Raw genomic sequence first — 12,342 nt, 5'->3', positions numbered from 1 at the left:
GACAATAAACACACATAATATACTTGAAAATATGATAAATACATTGTCCGTTAGAATGTTTAGATACTTAAATAGCACATTTTACAGGAACAATGTCCGAGAATATTGCCTACTAGCATAAGCTAACGTTAATGTTAGCCACAAAGTTTAAGTAAAACTCACCTTCGTGTCAGTGAATGTATAACGAGGCGAACATCTTAAAACCTTTCTCCAGCTGACTTGTTGGGGCTTCGGATCGATGTACAAACCTTGGCCAAGCCCTGCAAGCACCTAGTGTAAATGATATTTGTATTGGATCGGAAACAATCGAGCCGCTTTACCCCGAACGCGGAAGCTCAGGTGCAAAGAGCCCATTGGGGTCAGGAGGGGTGCTGGTGCCTATCTCCAGCAAACGTTTTGGGTGAGCGGTCACCAGACAGACAGGACAAACAACCATGCACTAAAACCTATGGAAAATTTGGCGAGACCAATTAACCTAACAGTCATGTTTTTGGACTGTGGGAGGAAGCCAGAGTACCCAGAGAGAAACCACACATGCAAACTCCACGCAGAAAGACCCCGGTCCGGGAATCAAACCCAGGGCCTTCTTGTTGCAAGGCAACAGTGCTACCAACTGCGCCACTGTGCAGTCATGCTTTGATTTACAGTGGGTCAAAGCATTTTCATTTGGTAGGATGGCCCAGTAAAAGTCAAGATAAGACTTGAAAATGAATGTTCAGACTCTCTCCATCCACTTGGAATAAGTTTGTCTTAGAAGAATGGGAAACGTACCTCACACAACTTGCAGCTGAAACTGCAATGAATGGTTGTTCTAAAATGTGTAGAGAAATGCACACCACACTTGTTTAGAAAAATGAAAGCCATGAAAACCTTCCTTGTGTGAAGGTTTATCTAATAAACTCCCAATAAACAGCGATGGTTTGTTTTGTCTTGACAAATTGTGAAGAGGCACGAAAACTTTTGCTTCTCATTTAGACTTTTCCGCTGTTTTTACCTTTTTCTACAGCGTCCTTTATGTATTTATGTTAGCTTTTTCCCTCCTGCCTCCCCCGTGTGACTCTTGGTGTAATGTTGACTTAACTGTCACTTTGTGGCTGTCTGGGCTTTTTACATGTACATTTGCATGACTGTTGTTGCCTGCATCTGCGGGCCTTCCTGCAAGCATGTGGCTATCTCGCATGTGGGTGGCTGGCCTAGAAACAGATGTTTCTGATGCCACTTTTAGGGAAAAAGCTTTGAAAGTGACTCCGTAAAACAGATGCCAGCTGCTTTGCTAACCACAGCCGCCTAGTTCTCAGGAATGCCATCAGACCCTTCTTTTCTAGGGTCTTGATATGCTGCCTGTGGAGAGAGAGACCAGCTCTCACTTAATAAACCGTCCCTTTGAAGAAGTTTATTAATTACAGAACAACTCTGCTCTTCTGGAACAGAGATTCCAGATGGCCCTGGATACCCCTCAAAAAAATAATCTTCCTGTTGTATTTTTTTGTTTTTATTTTTGGCTTATCTTACATGTTTTAATCTTGTATTTGTAGCAAATACCAGCGGCGTGCCAACAGGGTCAATGCATGAAGAGATTTAAATCTAGTTAAATTGCTTGTTTTGCTTCAATTTCTCTTGCCAACTGTGGTGCACACATCTGCTGCTCTATTCTGTCCACAGAAAATGCTTGCAACTGTGCCCATTTGCTTATTAACCATATAGTTACCAGGGTCAACTTTCCTGTTGATGCTTCCTCTGCAAACTTAAGTAGAGAGTCTTTGAAATAAATGGCTTCCAGCACACTCCTAATCTTCCCATAACGCTCAGGTCTGTAATTAATCATATTCTATTTATAGTGCCTGCAATTTCCCAAAAAATAATGCAATTGATGCATCGATGACACAAGAACTTGGTCATGATAGCCTTTTTAGTTGAGTTTGTGGATAGAAATTGTTGAGAATTGTCTTGGAAATTTTACTCAGAAAAACTTTAGCAAAATGGTAAAAAACTTTTTTTTTTAAAATTGCCAAGAATATGCCTCTAATACTGAAAACCCAGTTCTGAATGGTTGTCAAACCTCAGCTTCAAGAGGAGCAGTGTGGCTTTAATGCTTGGTCCACTTTTGGTTTATGAATCAGGACAAGCTTACAGCTGGGTTCTCCAAGCCTTTTTGTGGATTTTGATGCAGGAGTTTGGATTGTTTTGTAAGGGCTATCTGGTCCTTGTACAATCTATATTTGAATTCCCGTATCCTTGCCTGGTCACATTGTGGGTTGGACGTTGTCCCCAACTCTGCTTGTGATGTCAGTGAATGGCCTCTTAAGGTGTAGTCGTGGAAAGAAGCATGTCTGGTTTGGGAATCTTTGGGTTTTGTTGTTTCTTTATGCAGAAGTTGTGGTTATGTCAGCATTTTCAAGCTGTTACCATCATAACGCACTGGGTCAGAGTATGTTTCAGACCATGGTCCTTAACGCTTCCAGACCGAACGGATCGGCGATGATCCTGCCAAATTTGCAGTACCGTAATTCCGGGATACTTTATGCTATTTGAAAAATTTAAACTGTTTCTGAAAGGGGAGAGGTTTCACTTTCCAGCCAATATCGGGTTATTACGGTAATTTCACCCCTGCTGTAGCAGGAAGTGAAATTAATCTAATGAAGCACTCTTTTAATAGACAGTAAATTGCGAGAATAACTTGCTAGATATTGAAAATTAAAGTTGTTATGGATAAATGGGCAAATATATTTACTCACAGCACATTTAAAGAATTGCATACAGTTAACATAAGCAAAAATATCCAGGCGGCGATTTGAAACTTTAGTCTAAAATGGTTAAGCAGAAGAAGGTTTTCTTTTTCTGAGATCAATCTCTTCCTCATGTGAAACAGCTAAGGTTTCTTGTCTTGTTCACGTGTCATGGTGGGATGGAGTATCAGCTCTATTGACAGCCTGACTTGTCTGGATTAGAACGAGCAAAGCTCTGGTCTGTTGTGTGGAAGGAAGAGTTGAGCAAAAAGCCAAGGTCTTGGGTTCTGTCATGAAATGTGGATCATTATGGAAAGAAGAAGGTCTCTGATATAATCTGATGGAATGAACTTCATACACCTGGGCTCACTTCCAAAGATGGTGAAAGGAGCTCCATCACCAGGGACAGCTTTGTGTCCAGCTGCTTCTTCTCCACATCGAATAGAGTCAGCTGTGGCGTTTTAACCATCCGATCAGGATGTTTCTGCACCTCCTGTTATAATTTTTTGGACCCAGAAGCCAAGCGAGGATCCTTTGGAGGATTTATATTTTCTTTTCCGTGGACGTCCCCAAAAGGAGTTGAAACGTGTCTTGGTTCTCTTCTTAGAATATAAGTTGCTGTGGTTTTTTTTTATCTTCCAGACTTGTGATGCAATGAAATAATGCAGTATTTATTCTAACTGGGTGCTATGTCGGTGCCTTATGACTAGGTCAACCAGGAATATTCACCACTTCCTTTCATGTGAATCATTTAGAGGCCCAAAGGGCAAAAGTATCAAGTGATTTCGAAGCGAACAAAATGTAAGCTTGTGTGTCTGATTTATCTTTTTCTTTGGGAGCTAAAATCTCTCTGATATACATCTTATCTTCATGGCTGCTGATTTTGTCCGTTTCCCATTCCTTTATTATGCTTAGATTGCCTTGAACTGCCAGGAGCAACAATGTGCATCTCTCTGAATTCGCCCGATCACCGCACATATCTGCTCTCCCTCCCTCCCTCAACTTTCCATCTTTGTTCAGAAGGGAGGTCTGCTGTCACTCAGGGCTGTCATATGCAGAAAAAAGTTGCCTAGCAACAACAGAGAGAGATGCGAATGAAGCCGCTGTTTACTCTCCTTCTCCAGCCCCCCCCAACTCATGTGCCCATTAACCCCTTCTCGTTTACTCTCCTCCTCTGTCGGAAAGATGAAGTGGAAGTGATGGATAGAAGAGGCAGCGTAGCTATCCGGCTCTCTGACAGATTTAGACAACAGATTCAGGGCAAACTGAGAGGAGGGGAGATGTTCGGAGACTCCTGTTGTCACCCAGCTGTTATTCCTGTTTTCCTCTCTGCAGGAGGGGAAGGCCATTTCCCTTAATGCCTGCTCCTGTTCCACTCAGCATAACTTGTACTACCAAAGCACGCTGTTATCAGCAGGACTAAAAATATCAGACAGCAAATGTATCACAGGCCTGCCTATCGTCACACCCTCCAGAAAAAAGAGCACAATCCGAGGCGATGCCGGTGCCCTGTGTCCTTTCTGCATTATTACATGTTCCCCTGGTGGAAGCAATCAGGCGCCATGCCTTTGTTGCTTCCCACATTATGCTGTTTTAACTGGTTGCTGTAATCATGCAGGAAGGTTCAATAGTTTCCACACTGCCACACTGGGTTTACTTGTCTTTTCGGAGTGGGTGCAGAGTGACAGTCAGCCTGAGGGTTGTTTGATTAACAGAGAGACTGCAGAGTGACACACTGTACAGAGCCACTAATCAGAGTTTTGCGGCTTTTGTCCAAACTTTGCTTTTCTTTTACAATTTGGACTTCAACCTGTTAGTTTGTAGGCTTGGAAATGGGGAAGCTATATCAGATTTTTTAGTTTCTCATTAATTACAATCCACAAGTTTCTTTGTAAATCTCACCATTATTTATCATTTTTTTGTCCAAATATTCTATCTCAACTGAGATCTTCTTTCTTGTTTCCAAATGTCAACAGCAAATAATCTCAATTAATGAACTTAGCTGAAGTTTCTTCTTGTCGAATTTCTACTTCAGTATCAAAATATTCCTTTCTTTTATTCCCAGAGAGGTTTAATTATGATTAGATGAATCCCTGGCAGCGATTCTGTTTATTTAGATCGATAAAATCTGTTTCTCCAGTTACCAGAATTAAGATATGTTTTTCTTGCAAACGTGTGTTGCTTTGCATGTGGATCCGTTTGTGTAATGACTACCTTCGGTATGTAAATTACCCAGCAAAACTGGTCGTCCGTGTGAAACGAGCTCTTCTCCACAGGCCTTCGCTGCACATATGTGTAGGCTGATGAATAGTCCGTCTGTTTGCAGGGATGCAGCGACAGAGAACTCTTAAGTGTTACCTCCTGGGGCTTCCCACTCTTCAAATAAAACCCTTTCCTTCCCTGCAACTCAAATCAAAGCCGAGAACCTGCCTGCAGAGGCTGGATCAAAGCCGACTGTGCCGCAAAGAGCTGTGCTTGCTGCTATTCACTGAGCTTGATTAAAGTCTGTCATTTCCTGCTATTAACACCTTCCTGCCTCCGACCTGAAACAGACAGAGCAAAGCAGTCATCAGGAAGTGGCTAGAATGACACTGTTTTTATGTTTTTCTAATTACGCTGCCTCAAACTCAATTAAGCAAGAGAGGAAATATATAATCAAGTCATTAAGCAATGCACAGAAAAGCTATTAATATAGCATTTAAGGAGGACTGACGGGGAAGTTGAGCAAAACATTCAAGCAGGGTGTTTTTTTGACTCGTTTGTAGTTAGCTGCAACTTGTTCAAACAAGCCTAACAAGTTTCCTGCATGCCTACATGTCACAGATTTGGATCATAAATCAACACAGTCAGAACTGTCAAACTGTTGACTGACACTTTGTGCTAAAAGCTGTCTGCTGTGGTTTTTTTAATAAGAGGATGTGCTTGGAGATGTGCCAACCAGACATTTACAAACTTCAGCTTCTGAAAGTCTTTGACACAAATTTTAGCTCTATAATTAGCAAAATTCTATATATTTTTATTTCCTTCTATATGTATGTTAGGAGAAGAGGTGACTTCTCTGAGAAGGGTTGCTTTAACCGGGACTTACAAACATTTTTTGCGCATATAAGCAAAGTCAAAATGATTAAGGAGTGGATTTTTAAAGCTGTTATAATATTATTATTAGCATTGTTAGCCTTGTTAGCATCACAAACTATTAACTGCAGTCTCTGTAAATTCCTGAGATTTCCAAAGGGACAGCTATATTCCAAAATCCAGCATTTTTCACAACACGGGAGAAGTTTAGAAGCTCAAAAACGTAAAACAGAGCAACTTTTCTGTAATGTGTTAAGCCTTTAAGTCTGCTCCTGGTCAGTTCCCCTCTTTGTTACTTTCCATATATGAAATTGCTTGCACCTGTCAAAGTCCACCTCTCTGTTGCAGCAGCCTGAATGAGCAGACATTCATTTGCAGAAAATAGTTTCTATTTAATTAGTGTCTTACACCTTTTGTTCTTCAGTTTCAACCATCTGACGACAGGTTTCACACCAAAATGTATTGCTATTTGCATAACCTGTTAGCATGTAGATATGATGCGTTTATTGATCAGAAACAAATTGGATTCTTGAGCTTCTGACGGGGGTGTTGGCTGGTAAGGTCCAGCCAAGCAGAAACCAAGTTGGTCACCAGCAGATTTCTTTGTGCATCTCTAACATATGAGGCAATATCTTATTCAGCGGTTCTGTTATCAGTCTGGTATGTTTAATCAGACCCAGATTCTGCATTTTCAGACAAAGCCCTGCTCTGTCGTTTGATTATTTGACTTGGGCTATCAGTGCTGTGGCTTGAGCTCAACTCTCACTTGATGGATTGCTGGTAGTAATTATGTTAATCATGGCACCAAAAAGGCCGTCCTTTCAGAGCTGCGGCGCTAATTTTATTCCATAGTTGGCTGTCATTCTAAAGCGCTGGAATTTAGAAACACAGGAGCTGATTCATGTGGCATATTTTATGTTTGCATTTCTACTTTAAAAAATGCATCAGAGGAATAAACTGTGTTGTCAATTTTTAGGGAGGAGCACTTAAAGAACTAAATTGATTTTTTTTAAAGTGTTGTGATTCAATTCTTAATGTGCATGAATCTGATTTTTAGATTTTACAAGTACTATAAAAGTCCAATTCAGAATTTTCATTAAGATTAGCCTTGCAAAGACACATGCTGCTGCAAACAGTGCATCATGCAATCTGTTAATGTTCATTATGTCCTTTTGCCATTTCTTTTCCCCACTTTTGGTCAAATCCACTTGAATAATTACAAATTTGAAGTCTGTCTTTTTATTCTTGTCAGAATCTGTTGTCAAGAGCAGGAGTTATTTGTAGAGGTGCACCGATAAATCAGCCCTGATTTCCTTCATTTCCTTAATTTTGGGAGATCCGAGATTGACCGATATTTACATGAGAAGCAGATCTTATCCGCCGATCTTATCTACTTCTGGAAAGGTCTGAAAATAAGCCACTGTCCTCTTTTGCTCTGCTGGGAGCGAGACTGACAGACAGATCCTCCCACCAGGCCAAATTTGCATGAGCGCGGTTAACAATAGTCACCCCATTGTTGGTAACTGAACGACTTTCTCGCTAAATTAATCAACTTTTCAGACAAGAAAATTGGTATTGTCCAAGTTAAAGACAGTGCAATGTATCATGTTTTTGATCATATGCAGCCATATAGTATTTCAGCTTTCTTTTTAATCACCATTTATCATCATAAGAAGCTACAATACTTCAATAATGAAAAAGTAGGAAGGAACGAAATGGTGGGTTGAAATGGGGAAGAGGTGAATTGAATCAGTCAATTGAATTGTGTTATTATTCAGACAATAATCAAGCCTGAGACTCATTGTATTTAATTTGAGTTATTTCATCTCTGAAACTTCATAGTTTGCACCTTGATGTTTTTTCCTTGATACATCACTAGATACATCTCCTAAACCTTCCTGCTGTTTATGCTGAAGGTAAAAGATATGGAGTGTGAATGCAGGGATTATCAGTTTTAAAGCAAGGTTATTGCTCTCTGCAGCCAAGTCTTTCTTCGTCTCGGTGTGTTTAAGTTGGAAAGTGGGTTTCTAGCTCTGTTTGTCACACATGCATGCAGTCTATCAGTAGATTCCTCTTCCTTCTGCAGCTTCAAATGTCAGTCATTGCATGTAACATGGAAGGTCACAAGCTTGACCTAGGGGATCTTTTCCTGGAAACAATGCCTATTGCTTCCCTCCATTTTTTTTTCTTGTCCTTCCTGTCACAGCCTTCAAGCTTTGAATGTCACGGTCTGCCCTCCTTCCCCCCAAACACCAACACTCAGCATTCCCTCCTTCCCCTCCTGCACAGCCACCTACTTTCCCTTACAAATGCAAATGATGCAGGCTTATTCAGCTGTTGGTGGTAGGTTTGTCACAGGGGGAAGGGAGCTGTGCATTAGAGGCAGCTGTATGCATTTCACAAAACTTACTCCCTGATCATCACACCTATATTTTGCACTCTCTTTAGTTTTCTTCATCTGCTTGCAAACTAGCAGTTCCTTAAAGGACCTGCAAAAGCAGATTTTTGCTGTCCAGCACTTTGAATCCTGTTCCCTTTGTGTTTTCAGGAGGCTCGTGCTCAACAAGTGGCTGATGGATTTAATGCACTTGAACAGCATCTCTGCAGTAGCTTCATTACCACGGTGTCTCACAGGACATTTTGCCCTTTGCTTTGAGATTTTATGGCTTTGATAGAACCGAGGCTCCCCAGATGAGGTAAGCATGTTTGCTCTTGATTTGAAATGCACTTTGTTTGCATATTAATGTCTTGTTTGTTACATGCTTGTGCTAAATAAGGTTTATAAAAAGATAGAGGAGTTTTGTTTTAGTCATATTTTAGTAATATCTTCACTGGGAAATGTATCAGTTGAGTAATTTATGAGCATATCTCTGTTGGACGTAGATCTTGTGAGGTGAATAAACCGGTGATTAATCTGCGTCTGGTCTGCCCTTCCCTGTAGTTATCATTTCTTTGCATCCGCTGGTTGAGTAAAGCTTCTTCTGTGTCAGCAGCAGGGCTTGCAGCTGCTGCCCAGAAGTCTAAATTATCTCACAAATGCCAGACTTCTGTCAGCAACATCACACTGAGCGTGGAAAACAAACTTTAAGAGGGAAAGGAGAAGTGAGAGATGGTCCGGTGACACTAGTGCATGCTGAGGTCAGAAAGTATTAATGCTGCTCCCCAGATGATGTTTGTGTGAATGTGTTTGCATCAGTGTGTTTATTCTCAACTTTTAGCAGTGTCACACAGCTTCCCGACTTCCCTCTTTTGGTGCACTGTTTCTCACTGATAATGTAGCGGCGTGGACTCTGACTGACCTCAGCTGACATGCAGAAACACGGAGCTTCCCAGAGTGTTCGATCTGAACACCTCACAAGTCTCTTAGCAGCTTCCCCTTTGCGGGACAAGAGAGCTCTTCTCACCACATTTCTCTCCCGTTTCCCTGAGAAAGCGTGATCCGCCAGCAGGCAGCCGGCGGTTTGGAAGTAGCCTGCAAAGCAGCAGGAAGCTGTGGGAAGTGACAGAGGGAGGGATGTGCGCTGATGGAAAGAGGTGCTGTTTTATTCTGGGGACCTGCTGGGCCACATCAACCCGGCACGTCCTGATCTGCCCCACCGTCGCAGGGAGGTCCGCTGTGGCTGGGCCCATTTCAGGGAGAGACAGATGGTCCCTTTTGGAGAAGGGCCACTGCACAGCGCTCTCTGTTTGTGGGACTCTGCTGGAGCAGGCAGGACCAAACGTGGCCTCCTTCTGTTGGGAACATTCAGGAGACCTTTAAAACTTCTAGGGTTTGACTTGATGCATAACCTTAAAGCCACTTTTATTTTTGTCAATGAATCTGTTAATCTAAATGATTAATTTCCCTCCCTCCTAATTGTATTTCAGGTTATTTTTTATAAGAAATCTTTGCACTTTTTTTTCTTTAAAGGTCTATTATAACTTTTATTAAAAAAATATTCTCTTCCATTTTTGTTGAAACTCTCACTTTGTCGTGGCAGCTTAGAAAGAGACAGATAATTTGAAAAAAATCAAGCTCCCCTGTTTTTTCTCTAGAAACAACCAATCAGAGTTGGAAGGCTGGTCTCAGCGCTGTCAGTCACCATCTTTGTGGCGCTGCTCATTTTTTCCCCTCATGCTTTCTGCTACGCTGCAGCTAGCACAGCCTGTTGTTGAAAGCTCAGGCTAGTTAGCGTAGCCGTAAATGACGGTATGTGAATGGTTTTTCTTTAATGGTAAGTTGTTTCTCCGCCGTTAGCACATTAAACAACGAGGTTTTAAAAATATGTGAAACAATTTTATTTTATTTTTTCCAAAGTAATATACTGCACCTTTAAAGTGTAAAATAAAGTATTATCACACATATGGTAAAAAATTATTAAAATGGCCCACTTATTGTTTACGAATAATAACGCTTATAATGTTACATATAATGAGACAAAGGCTTCTTCAAAGGAAAAACAATTTCTGAATGCTTTAGCTTAAAATTTCATATTTTAGCATGATTTCTATTCAACTTAAAAATTAGGTTTTTTATTTTATTGTCTGCTGCACTGTTTCTACAGTTTAAAATATGTTTACTGAGAGTCCTACAACAGCAAAATGTTAGTGATTATTGTTTTTTGTAGCTTTTCAGAGCATAAAATAACAGTTTCACTTACACTTAATCACTTTTAGGAAGAACAAATGGTTGAAATGTTTGCTGGGTGTGAGAAGGAAACAAAAGAATAACAAGATGTTTAAAGGAGCTCCACCCATCATGCTAACACTGCTTTGAAACCACAGTAAAGCGATATATTACTCAGCACAATATGAATGTTCACTTAAAAGCCACAACTAAATTTTGTGGTTGTGTACATTTAATGTTTTTTAAAAAACACCACCATCTAATAAACAATAAATTACATTTGCTTTATTGTGGTTTATAGCTTGTTTGTTTCAAATAAATGAACCTAATGGTGGATTTTGACTAATGGTAGCATTGATTACTCAGCTAAATTTGATTTAAACAGCAGAAGTTAAATAGATGTAGCACAATGAATAAACTATTCTGAGGAAAACAGGCTCTCCAACTCAACTTTAGCAGATGAGAGGGAGTCACTCTATCTGCTGTTTATTTTGTAACCTCTGTTAGAAAAGTGAAATAAAATTAAGAAGAAATCATAATGTTGACTAAAATATTGATGTCAGCAGACTATAATGGTCATGACTGCAAACACATCAAGTTTTACCAAGTATCTTTGTTTAGTTTCTAGAGCAAATATCTTATTATGATTGAAATAAGGCAAAACTAACTTAAAAGTAACTTTTTAGCAAGATATGAGAGCTTTTTCTAATGCGTTTTGAGCTTCAGGCGAGTCAGGTTTACATAACCATGTAGCCCTCCCAGTCACTTTTCAATAATATTCTATCAGAATAGACACCCTTTGTGACTATTCAAGTCCACGGCAGGATTTCAACACCACTTTAATCTGCCAATTAGCTGCTTTGTGCACCTAACATTAATCAAAGTTCTTGTTCTTTGTCAGTATGTAAAAAATGAAAAGGGGATCAGTTGTCCCGTCTATTTTAATTCTCAGATCACCCAGAAACATCTAAAGGACAATGGCAGTGTGCTGCCTGGCAGGCGCTGGGCTCACAGCCAGTTGGCAGTGCAACCAGGAAGAGACTCCCAGTCTCAGTTCAACCCAGAGGAGCTCTGTTCATGTGCACCGCCAGCATTAAAACGCCTGTACCGCATGAAATGAGCTTCAATGTAGCTCAACAAGAGCAGCTCTTTGTTTTGTGGACCAACATTTTTAAGGCCTCGCCCAGATTCACAGGTTATTCATGTCATTATTTGACTGGAGTTCAGTTCCCACTTGGTAGTAATTATGTTTGATCTCTGCACATAAAGGTCATCCTAAACCACTATCTGACACTTGAACTTAACAACACGGAAACCAATTTATTTGGCACGTTTTAATTTTGAGCTAAAAATCGCTTAATGCCTTTAAAATACTAAAAACTGGGTTATATTTCATAACCCAAAACAACTCCTGACATGCAACGATGTACAAATGAGTTAAAAGGAATAGAAATAGTTTGTAAGATGAGATCAACAGATGGGAGGGAATAGAAAATAACATTATGACACAATATAAAGCTAAAAAAGAAAAAGTTGAATTTACAGAAAACTCCCTTTAAAGAAACACCCGACCCTTTCATTTGTGCACCTAGTTCTAGTTGTTTCATAGTTTCAAAATGGCTGAGAGCAGTGTCCAGTGCTAACAAAGCTGTTTATAGATTTTTTTTTTTTAATTAGAAGACCTCCAGATAACAATTGCAGCTTGAGGGTTTTCACACCAGATTGCTGAACTAATGCTTATGCAAGTGTCCGGTGCATGAATCGATGGGTGGCTTAGGGACACAGACCTCCAAACGTTTGGATTTTCTCCTACAGACGGTTCCATAAATTACAAAAAGTCAAACTGGAGAAATATAGCAGCCACCCACCATCACACTACCATCATGTTTGACTATTAAAACGAGGTCTTCTTCTGAAAATCCGTCTTAAGATTAA

The 12,342-nt window shown here is 40.3% G+C and overlaps 1 protein-coding gene across 2 annotated transcripts in view; it reads left to right on the top strand.

Moving 5' to 3' along the window:
• The window catches only part of sipa1l2a (signal-induced proliferation-associated 1like 2, genome duplicate a), a 120,957-nt gene that overhangs the window by 19,507 nt on the left and 89,108 nt on the right, over window positions 1-12,342 (top strand). For both annotated transcript variants that reach the window (XM_088013034.1, XM_088013033.1), the window contains exon 2: window positions 8,350-8,497. The gene's annotated coding sequence lies outside the window, so the exon portion shown is untranslated. The remainder of the gene's footprint in view (window positions 1-8,349; window positions 8,498-12,342) is intronic.

The sequence above is a fragment of the Poecilia mexicana genome, unplaced genomic scaffold, assembly GCF_051168715.1.
Source record: "Poecilia mexicana isolate PSO_F unplaced genomic scaffold, ASM5116871v1 scaffold_15, whole genome shotgun sequence".
Classification (NCBI taxonomy): Eukaryota; Metazoa; Chordata; class Actinopteri; order Cyprinodontiformes; family Poeciliidae; genus Poecilia; species Poecilia mexicana.
The sequence above is the reverse complement of the archived record's forward strand: the minus strand, read 5'-3'. Positions and strand labels throughout refer to the sequence as shown.